Consider the following 11163-nt stretch of genomic DNA (forward strand, 5'->3'; position numbering starts at 1 on the left):
GCTTTGAAAGCATTTTTTGAGGGTAAAGCTTAGAAAGGTCATCTAATTGAAATGCCTCTTACCTGCACCTTTGCTTTTCTTCTGGAAGAGTCCTTTGAATCTGACCTTTGGTAGCTGGGCAAAATAAGGATCTTGCCTTATTGCCTCTTTCTGTATTGATACTTTTCCTGGTATACTTCTCTGCTTGAGCTGAGTCTTTTCTGAATCTGACCCTGGCAGCAGATCTTGCCACGGGTTCATTTTGTGTGCTGTGAACAAACGCTACAAAGTTCCCTGCATGGCATTTCACTTATATGACATTTTCCCAAGAACCTATTGAGGATTACTTATAAAAATTCATAATATTTGGATCACTCTCCTTTGCTTCATCTGGAGTTGAATACATTTTGCAGAAAATGAAGAAATTCTCTACAATGAACAACTCCCAAATTCCCTTTTGTACCCTTCCTCCTTCTAGTGTCCACCCCCATCTCCCCAGCTACCACTGCAGAGAACTGACCCAATGAGGAGTAGATTTGCAAAATGGTATGTTAACGGCATTCCCCTCCGCCACCTTTGTTTATTCCCATCTTAAAGGCACACACTAAATATAAAAGAAACCCTCAGCTTTGCTTGCTCTCTCCCTTCCCCCATCCTCTCCCTCCTGGCAAAGTTTCCAAATAAACCTTGAAACCCACTATCAGTTGTAAAACATCTAATCAATGAAAGACAGAGGAGTCAGTAATATGAAACCCTATGCCTTAAGATCTTAGTGTTTCTTACTGAACTTCAGTCTAAGGTCAGGCATTGTAGCTGCTGTTAGGCTTGATGTTCATTGAATACAAAGTCAAACAAAGGGCAAGCCTGAGTGGGTTATTCCTCTGTTTACAAAGCAAGCAGCATACTGACTTCTGGCAAAGTGGACATTAAAAGGGCATCCTCATCTAAAAGACTATGGAGACAAACAGGGAGATTTTGTATGGCAGGACCTGGAGCATCTTTCTCAGTGGGTTGCTTTGTCCCTGAGTATTGATGAACTGCAGACAACTCAAGCAGCAATGACTGCAAGACGCTGAAGGACATAATTTGCAAAATAAGTGTTTTCAAAAGCAAAGCCTGTGCAAGATAGCTGAAGTCAGTACCTCCTACAAAGCCCCTTTAAATCCACAGAAAGTCCTCCTGTCTACAGTTAGCTTTTACAGCAGCCCTAAAGGGAGACAGCAGGGGATGGGGAGATTCCAGCCATACTTGAAACAGGAGAGGACAGAAACCATTTAAGGATGTAAAAATACAAATGCAGCGAAATGAAATTACAACAGCAGCACCTGACAACCATAGGAAATTTACCAATGTTTTGGCATCATATCTTCAGGAACAGGAAACCCCATGTTTTTATGATGGCTCTAATTTGATAGGATTTAGCTCTGAGAAGTGTACAGCAACAAGACAAAATAATCGATTTTTATGGTGGAAGGTGGGATTAGAAAATATAATGCAGATATTGGATCTGTGTCTTGAATGTACTTTTGCTTTCTTACCATGAGGTTCCTAGGAAAAACAGCATTTTCGGGCTCAAAAAGCGTTTCTGTGCAGACATTTATGGATAAATGTACCTCACTGCTAGGATCTCCCTACAACAAATGAGGACTAAGAGGTTTTAATGTCCGGTGTCTTCAAAGAATTTTGTCAACAAGCAGCTGAGATGTGTTTACGTTTTAAAGATAGTCTATTTAGTTGAATTTCGAAGTGTTACAAGTGTTGTGGTTATGGCAATGCCTCAGGTCAAGACCAGAAATACAGAGTGCAATAATGTGTATTATTCAGAAGGTCACATTACTGAGGACAACCCACACCGCAGCTAGTGGAAAGACTTTCTTGAAAAGGCTTAAGATCAACCATGTACTAATCCAGTAACTATGTGCAAAATATATATTTATTTACTGTCAAACTCCCTTTTTGCACTGCAAATTGCAAATAAAATACTTATGCTTAATCTGGTTGGACAAGTATTTTAGCTTAGACACAAGAGCTACTAAGGTGTTTCTGTATTACCTTTTTCACTTCCTCAGCATTTGTGATATTTCTGAGAAGCTCTTTTAAAGATCTTTTGCAGTAAAATTTCCCAGTGGAATGGGAGAATTTCAGGCCTGACAGAGAGTCTTACTTGACTAAAATCATTGGTCTCTACAGTTTTGATTCTGAATCAGACACAAGTATTCCACTGGTGTGGTTCCAAAGGATTTGCTGGAATCCCTCTGATTTACACCCATATGAGATCAGCATTAGGCCCCAGTGTTTTCATTTTTCATTTGTTATTCTTGGCCCTAGTGTCCTTTTACCACTGTTGAATACAATGTTCCTAAAACACCAGATGTGCTTGTGAGAGGAGGGAACACAGCAAAAAAAAAAAAAAAAACATAGATTGCAGGGATTCACTAAACAACACATGATCTGTGCTTTTTGCCCCATAGTCTGAATTCTGGGCTTTAACACTAGTATAGCTGCATTTATTTGTACAGGACTGTTTCTGATTACCACTGGGAAATGAAGTTAATAAATCCTTCCTAGCATAAGTACTTTTGTTACAGTAGCTTCTTTCCAGGATCATTGTGCTATGCTTAGAATCAGCTTGCACAATTACTGATGCTTAACATACAACATTGGTGATATGCTTTGTACAAATTCAGGGTTTCCAATCACTTTTATAGTATTTCAATCACTATATTGCTTATTGGTTTCAAAGTATTATGAGCTTTGCTGCTCTTTCACTACAGGCAAACTCAGCACTCAGATGCTTGGAGATCTTAAGTAACATAGTTATTACATGTAGTTCATGCCAGTTATCACATAGTTTATGCCAGTTAAAACTGGTGGGAGATCCAAATCTGCCCCAGTATCCAGGCTTCTTTTATGTGGTAGGAAGAACAGGTTCAAATCTGCAGAGTGATGGACACTCTGATCTTAAACAGTGAAGCATTAAACAAAGTGCTGAGCGTTGAATGAGTAATGTGACCAGCGACCCATATGCTCTTCACCCTGCACAGCCAAGTCTTGTGTGAACAGGGAAGCCAAGGCTCTATATGATCACCTGCATTATTTTGTACTTGAACCTGAGCTCCGGATACTATAGCCAGGCTATAGCAAACTACTCACAAAGTCATCTGCTTAAAAGATCTGAGGCATCTTCACTGGCTATGGAAGCTACACAGAATTGCTTTCTCCCATGTCGAAATTACCAGGGAAATATTTTCTCTCATGTTGAAATTACCAGGGAATTGTTTTCTCCCTTGTTGAAATTGCCATTACCACTGAAGACTAGGCTGCAGATAAGGGAAATGAGTGGATGGAAAAAAACAGCCAGAGAGCATCAGCATTCTAGTATGTATCCCATCAAAAATTAATTTTCAATTTGTAAGAGTGAGTTGTTGCTAAATTAGTCTTTTGCAATGATAAATGTTTTGAAACATTTCTTAAAGCATTGACAGTCATGCAGGCTGCAGCAGTAAGTTTAGTACTTTAGAGCTATGTTATGTTCTCATTTATACCGCAGTATATTTGGAGTTAATCACTTGATGTCAGAAATATACCTTATATTAACGCTGGTACTAATCATGCCAGAATCTATTCGAGTATCCACTTTCTGCCGCACAAGAACTGAAATCAAGCAACTGGAGCAAGTTCCAACCCTTCACTACATGTGCATGAATAAAAGTATTGGTACTTCCAAGTAGCAGTGAGTCCATCCTGGTTGAGCCATGAAGCAAGGGCTGGCAAGAAAGACAGAAGAGAGGGGGAAAAGGTGCTACCCTTGTTAGCACCCTTGCTTCCCGGGGATCCATAACTGACTCAAGATCTTCTGGAAGAAAGCAGAGACCTTATGCAGATTCTTACTGGTAGGATTGCATCAGTATGGTCATTTATTATGGCTGTTTCTCTAGGCTGAAATTCTTCTTATGAGGTACTCAAAATACAGACAAGGTTAGTCCCTCTTGTCCTAAAAAATATTAGAAAACAGTCTTGGCAGTACTTTCCCCTAAGCCAATTTCCAAACTGTTATTCTGCAGGCAGAGTGTTCTATATGGGGGTGGCTTTCAGCTCAGCAGTAAAACCAGGGACTTAACTAATTGTGTCAGTTAAAATCCTGTATCGCTTTCTTTGTAAATCTCTCTTATCCTCCATGGGCAATCAATTAAATTATGTCTAAAATTCCCTCTTAGTTTTATTAGAACATGATATTGAGTACTTTATTCTTAGATACCTTGAGTAATATGCATTCTTTACCTAAAACAGTCATCTCAGAGGTGGCTGAACTGCAGTGGTGAGCAAAATGTTCTTATGTATATAGTAAATAAGCACATGGTCTATTTCACTAGGTACTTGGAGATCTTTGGGCAGAAGATACAGCATAGTCAGTCAGTCCTTGGCAGGAGTACACATGGGCTTAGGTGATGGGTCAACTGAGAAGGCCAGGAGTGTCGAGAATCTAGTAACAGAAGCTGAAGACTTACACTGAGCCACCCTTTCTCCTCTTTTCACTTTTTCATACTCAATTTTTCAGTGTTACAAAAGAAAGTGCATTTAAAAACGATTTTCTATGGCATAAGCAAAAGGTGTCAAAGACATTAAAACCTAAAATAAGCACTGTGGCTTTAAAAACACTTCCACTTTTCACTGTCTTACCAGTATTTCATCTGGGATCTGAAGGGATTGCTCAAGGAATAAGAGACAACCTATGTTAATATTTTAAAAAGTCTATTAGGGTAATGGTTCTGTGACATGGATCTTCGTGACAGGTCATCAAATACCTGTGCTCCAGAGGTTTTAAGGATTTGACTGAAATGCACTGAAGGTAATGGACACGTCCCCAGACACTATAATGTACCCCTGAACTTTTCACTCTGCTTGTGCAATTTCAAGTGTTTGCTCTTTCTGCTGTAAATTGTCCATTCCAGAAGGTTAATTATGTATCATTAGTCCTTTACAAAGTCTTGGGGATGCTCCTCAAGGTAGTAAGCAAAGGAAAACTAAATGGATGTTATTTTTCAGTCCACCATCCCATGCTTAGTTCTAAGTGAATTTCATGTCTTGAAAAATGTCAGGTTGATGGCCCATGTGCAGGCGTTCTCCTTTCATCTACAAACACTTACTCCAGCAGCAGAACAAAAGCTTTCTCCATACTGATCCCTGACAGTACATCTTCAAACTGAAGAGACTTCAAATGGGAGGCCCTCTAAGTCCTTGATCTGTCTGGCAGCTTCTCTCACAAAGGGGCAAATTTGCGATGGTGCTTTTTATGATACGCTTCTCTAGTAGAAACTCAACTGGGAGTCTCAAATTGTCTCAGAGATCAGTGCTGTCTAGTATTATTATTCACTGGTGTTCTAAAAATAGTTCTGATTAGATTATAATAGATAGAAATCCACAGAAACAGCTTTGAATGTTAGCAGTTTATTTTGGAATAAGCAGAATTTTTTCCTAGTAAAATCTATCATTATGCTAGAAAAAAATTGCTCCCAAAGGAAAATCATTTTGTGCTTTTTATATGCCTCTTAACTAATATAATGGGTGTTTTGTTTTGTTATACATTTTACAATAAAGCTTGTAGTGTGGAAGCCAAGAAATATGATAACAAAAATATTTCTCACAAATATCACCAGTCTTGTGGAAATACTGACCGTGGTACCTGATTATATCAGGCATCTGTGACTGCCCATCATGTAGGAGTTACAAGGTCACCATTATCTAAACAGGCAGAGGAGAATTGTAGTCTTTCCCATCATATAATCCACAGCAAATGCAAAGTGTATTGGGGGTTATGAGTTAGTGTGGTAAGGTAACCATCTTGTTCACAGATGCCTGAAACTATTTCCAAAAGCCACTATTTATAACTATCAGATTCCATCCTGACTCACATTTTTTAATCCTCTTTATAGTAGAATCACTGTTTCAGGAGCGGTTCTTCTTTCTTGAAAACTAGTTTAGAATTCTTTTCCTGTCAGACATCCCCAGCCATCTGAATGAAAACAGCAGCTTAGAAACTGGTACTTTATCCTAGTCACCTGCAGACAGAGGGTCTGGGAACATTACCTGTTTCCTGATTTGAAACATCGCAACCAGATGTTTTCCCTCATCACTGAGGACTGATGGCAGCGTGCATCCCTCAGTCATGAAGGAGAAAAGGGAGGGAAGAATGCAGAATAGTTTTACAAGCATCCTGGATGGAATGATGTTGAGAGAAGGAAGTTCCTGCTCTTTACTGTCACAGGACAGCCTTGCCTTCTGCCAGCCTATGATAATGAACACCACAGGCACTTGCCTAAAGGGTCTCAATTTAAGCTTTTTTCCCCCTAATGAATCAAAGGAAAGGAACAATTCAACCTACCAAATAGGAAAAATCCCTGTTGTGCTTCTGCCCAGGCAGAAGTGCCTGCCAGATACTGCAAGGGAAGGCCTGCCTTTGTGCTGGACTGTTGGATGTGTCTCTGTGTCCATCCCCTACCAAAGCATTGCATCTACCCCTCCCTATTTGCATCTCTCATCTGGGACCAGTGCCCTTGGGTGAATTCCCAGCACCTGTACATTTTTCATTACAGAGGTGGACCAGCTGCTTCTGCCAGCTTCTTAGAGGGCCAGCATGACCTGCTATGAGCAGCACCAGGGGGAGGACAGCATGTCCTTCTGCCAGCCTCTATCTAAAAAAGAAAGTTGCAATTTACCTTTCAATACGCCTAAAGTAGAAATGGAGAGCAACTCTGTACCCAGAGAGAAACGGGGCTATCAGCAGTGCTGGGAGATGGAGTTGCATCTTTGTTGGCATGGGCAGCCTCCTGTGTGCTGTCTCACATGTGGAGCAGGGTGTGACAACAATTAGCTTGTCTCTGGAAGCGATAGGGAGAAAAAGAGAAATTACGTTCACACCACAAGATTTTATTCTTTTTTTTTTTTTTTTTGTCCCTGCCTAAATGTATCTGCCTATCCAAGATACTCCTGTATTCTAGCATAATAGATAGCCAATGGATAATAAAAACAACTGGAAAACTGAACCGCAGGAAAGGAACATAAGGAGGCAAACCGGAGAACATATAATAAAACAAATCATATTTTACACTTACAAATTCCCTCTCAGACTAAAGGCTACTCAGAAGTACTTTCAAGGAATAACCAAAAAGAAAAGAATTTAATTGCTGTGACCCATGAGCACTTTAAAGGTTAATAGACTGGCCAACCAAACTGGCGTAGGGGCAACCTAAGTTTCCAAGGAAACTATACACTAGTCAGATCCGTGGTTTTGAAAAAGTCTTCTGTGAGTTCTTTTCCCAGTGAGCCTTGTGGATTTACTTCAGAGGGTTAAACAAGCCTAAAAGGCTCTTAAGCTTTGGACTGTCTGTACCAGACTTCTGAAATCTTCTGATTGTTTCAAAGATCCCTTTTGTTTGACTACTTTTTAGTATAACTGGTTTCTACCTTTATAAAACTTCTGCTCTTTCCTCAGTTCTTCTAGTACAATTTAGGGACTGTAGGGATAGGACAAGGGGTAACGGGTTAAAACCAATATAAGGAGGAAATTCTTTACTGTAAGGGTGGTGAGGCACTGGAATGGGTTACCCAAGGAAGTTGTGAATGCTCCACCCCTGGCAGTGTTCACGTCCAGGTTGGACAGAGCCTTGGGGTGACATGGTTTAGTGTGAGGTGTCCCTGCCTATGGCAGGGGGGTTGGAACTAGATGATCTTAAGGTCCTTTCCAACCGTAAAATAGTTAGGGTTGATTGTATAATTTGATTCTGTAGTTTAGGAGCAAATCCATAGAAGTCAGTGCTGCCTGTCACAAAACCTGCCTCACTGCTGGGTTTTGGTATCTTTTTAAATTGTTTTTCCAGCAGCATTGGCATTTCCTTCTCCTCCCCAAGCCACCTCACCTTTTTCCAGTCATCTATTCTTTTCACTATTATTTCAAGTACACCAATAACAATATTGATGTGAGTTCAGTCCAGAGTGCTTAAAATAATAGAAAACCACAGGCAAACCCTTTGACTTCTTTTTCGTACTCAGTGTGGAACTGTTAGCACAAAAGCTGATAGCTGATAATGAGCAACCCTATTGCGAAGGATGCTGGAACACTAAGCTGTTTTTGCGGGCTGATCCAAAGTATAAGGAAGTTAATGGATGGCTTTATACTTCAGGCTTCAAGATGATGAGCTGGTATCAGGTTTTAAGAGGATGTGTAATAGGCTAATTGTTCTGAACAGATAACGGTAATTTGCAGCTGGATGTGTATAATGGAGTACTCATTCTAGAATATTTCTTATATGAGGTAAAGCAATTTTTTCCACTCTTTATAAACCGATTTACCAAGGAATTTAATGCAAGAAAAAACTAATAATTTTGGAAGGGCTGGATTACCTACCTGCACACCTGACAGCAAATTAATTGCTGATTGCAGAAATAGTTCTATGCAAAATGGTTGCAGTACATACTGTGGTGTGCTGTATGCACCTGCAGAATTACCAGGGAGGACAAATGCTAATATAGTCAGAATAGCATCACAATGAGGAAAAAACCCCACACACAACATGACACAAAGAATGAAACTGTTCTCAGTTACATATCCACAGCCCAACTGATCTCTGTGGAGGTTGCACAAGAGTCACATTTGCCTCAAAAGATCTAAAATAAAAGTGGATGGGAATAGCTGATGACTAACAGGGAAGTTCAAGGGAAAGACCCCTATTATAATACAAAGCATCTACTTGGAAACATAGAACAGCTGAAAATGAAAGTAATTTGATAACTTTACGAAGAGAAGAAGCTCAGATGTTTAAGTAATCACTGAAGCTGGAATGGCAAGACTGAGTCCTGGCACTAGCTGCCACCTGTGCTACCCCTGCAGACAGCCAAAAGCAGAGCTCCATCTGCAAGTCCAACAGCCCAAGATAACAATCGCTTGGAAACATTTGTGCCAAGAAGTGTGTCTCCATTACTGCTCTCCCACTAATGCAAAGGATAATAGAATCAGAAAGATGCAGTTCTGGAAAGGGCCTCTGTAAGTCTTTTAATTGTTTCCTGCCCAAAGGCAGAATGAACTGTACTTATGCTATTTCTAGTAAGTGAGCATCTAACCTGTTCTTAAAGGTCTCCACTGACGAGGCTTTGCAGGCTCAGAGGAGAGGGGAGGTGATGGTGACACCCAACAGGCTATGGCAGGATGGAAAGGCAGAGGGAGTTGGAGAACCAGGTAACCAGGAGGAGCTGGGTGCAAGAGCAAGGGAATGTGATAAAAAGCAACAAAAAAAGTGAAAAATCTCAGCCATTACATCTATAGGAAAAATCCAAAGAATTTGGGGCACAGGATACAAGAGCCAGAGCAAGGCTGTTTGCCAGTAATGATTTGAAGAAACCTGGAATTCACACAGAGGAGGTTTGGTAAGAGAAGGAGGACTTGTATTGCAGGAAAGGTGTAGTAGTGCTGGATTCCCTGAGCATTCTATTATTTGGTTTGGGTTTTTTTTTAACATTATTATTATTATTATTATTATTATTATTATTGCTTAACCAATGATCCTATGAACGTTGATGCAATTGTTAGCCTGAAGACTCTGCCGATACCCAGAGCACATTACGGACTGCTGTGATCTAGAGGTGGTTGTTGTAACTGCTAAGTCCATGAGTAAGGGTCTCATGATCAGCACTTAAGTGTTTTCATATTTCGGACAAGTGTGAAAGCCTAGCTTGTGACAGAAGTTTTTTCCTGGACTTCTGCCAAATAGTGCTGCCACTGAGAGGCTGCTAGGCCATTAGGGAGAGCTTCTTTCTAGGATAGCAAATTTGATATCTACATTTTACAAGCAGTTTGCATCTACTGAAAACAGTAAACTGGTACCAGATGAGGAGAGGAACATAGGAGAAAGGAGAAGAAAATGGAGGCTGAGTACTTCACCTGGTATATATTACCTTGCTGCCTGGACTAGCTGACTTGACAACACCTATGGATGGCTGGAGACAAATTGAAGAAGAGCATCCTCAGGACTTTGTTTAGATACTGAACACCTCTATGATTCCAAGGTGGTTCAACCAGTTAGGCTTACATGGAAGCGAAAGATCAAGTGTCATTCTACAGCTAGGGTTAAATAGGGTGTCCACTCAGACTGTGGTGATGAACTCTTTTGGCCTTTAGTTCATGTATCCTAGAAGTGTCCACAACCAGTCAGTAATCCTGGTCTCAGTCTATACCTGAAATGGAAATTTACTCAGAAGAACAGTTCTACTTCCAACATTCACGTCCCACCTACCCAGTACATAAATGGCTTTGAAGAGCCATATGGCCTTTGGAAGAACAAGAGGCAGATGGAAGAGACTAAAATTCCCTAAAACCAGCTGAAGTTACTGCACAATGTATGTGGCTATTCATTATCACCAAACATACCGTCTTGAGTCTGACTGCACACAAGGATGAAAATCCACATAAGATTGGGTAAATTAAATAAAGCTTTGCTTAGTAATATGGTTTTCAAACACAAATCTCAGCAGAAACAGAGAAGTTGCATTTTAGAGAAACCCCCACTGTCTGTCTTAAACGTACTGCACCATTAATTTAACTGTGAAGAATTACGTCACCAGTTGAGACAGTGACAACAGAAGGTTATATAATAATGCTTATCTTGTTTCTAAGAACAGTAACTATAAAAGTAAAGAACAGTGTTATCCTACATCATCAGCTCCGGGCCAAATCTCAGCTTCTTTGAGTGAGACGATGTAATGGCTTGAGACTGGAATTACACTGAGTAACCATAAGAAAGGATGCTCTGTAGTATTTCTGTGTAGGGCCTTGCTGCCCCACATGCAAGAGGCTTCCTATAAAAGAGCTGTGCTCTGCATTGACAGGATTATTGCTTTGTTGGGGGTGGCTTATGCTATAGAAAGCCACTCTCTGGCTCACATGTCAGGTGTTGAATACATTATACAAGTGCAGCAGAATTATATGATTACTCAGGAGAACATTCTGAAGTAATAAAAAGTTTTAAGAGTGAGGCAGGATTTCTAACAATTCTGATGAAAGTATTGCTTTCCTGCCTTTTCTCCATGCAATGGTGAAATGTCACAGCACTTTGGCCAGCAGGCAGCTACCACCACAGTTCAAGACCTTTTGTCCCTTTCTTTCCTAGAGAGTTTTAAGTTAGCCAGCTGAAG

The sequence above is a fragment of the Pezoporus occidentalis genome, unplaced genomic scaffold, assembly GCF_034315485.1.
Source record: "Pezoporus occidentalis ecotype Australia unplaced genomic scaffold, CSIRO_AGI_Poc_V1 ctg19, whole genome shotgun sequence".
NCBI lineage: Eukaryota > Metazoa > Chordata > Aves > Psittaciformes > Psittacidae > Pezoporus > Pezoporus occidentalis.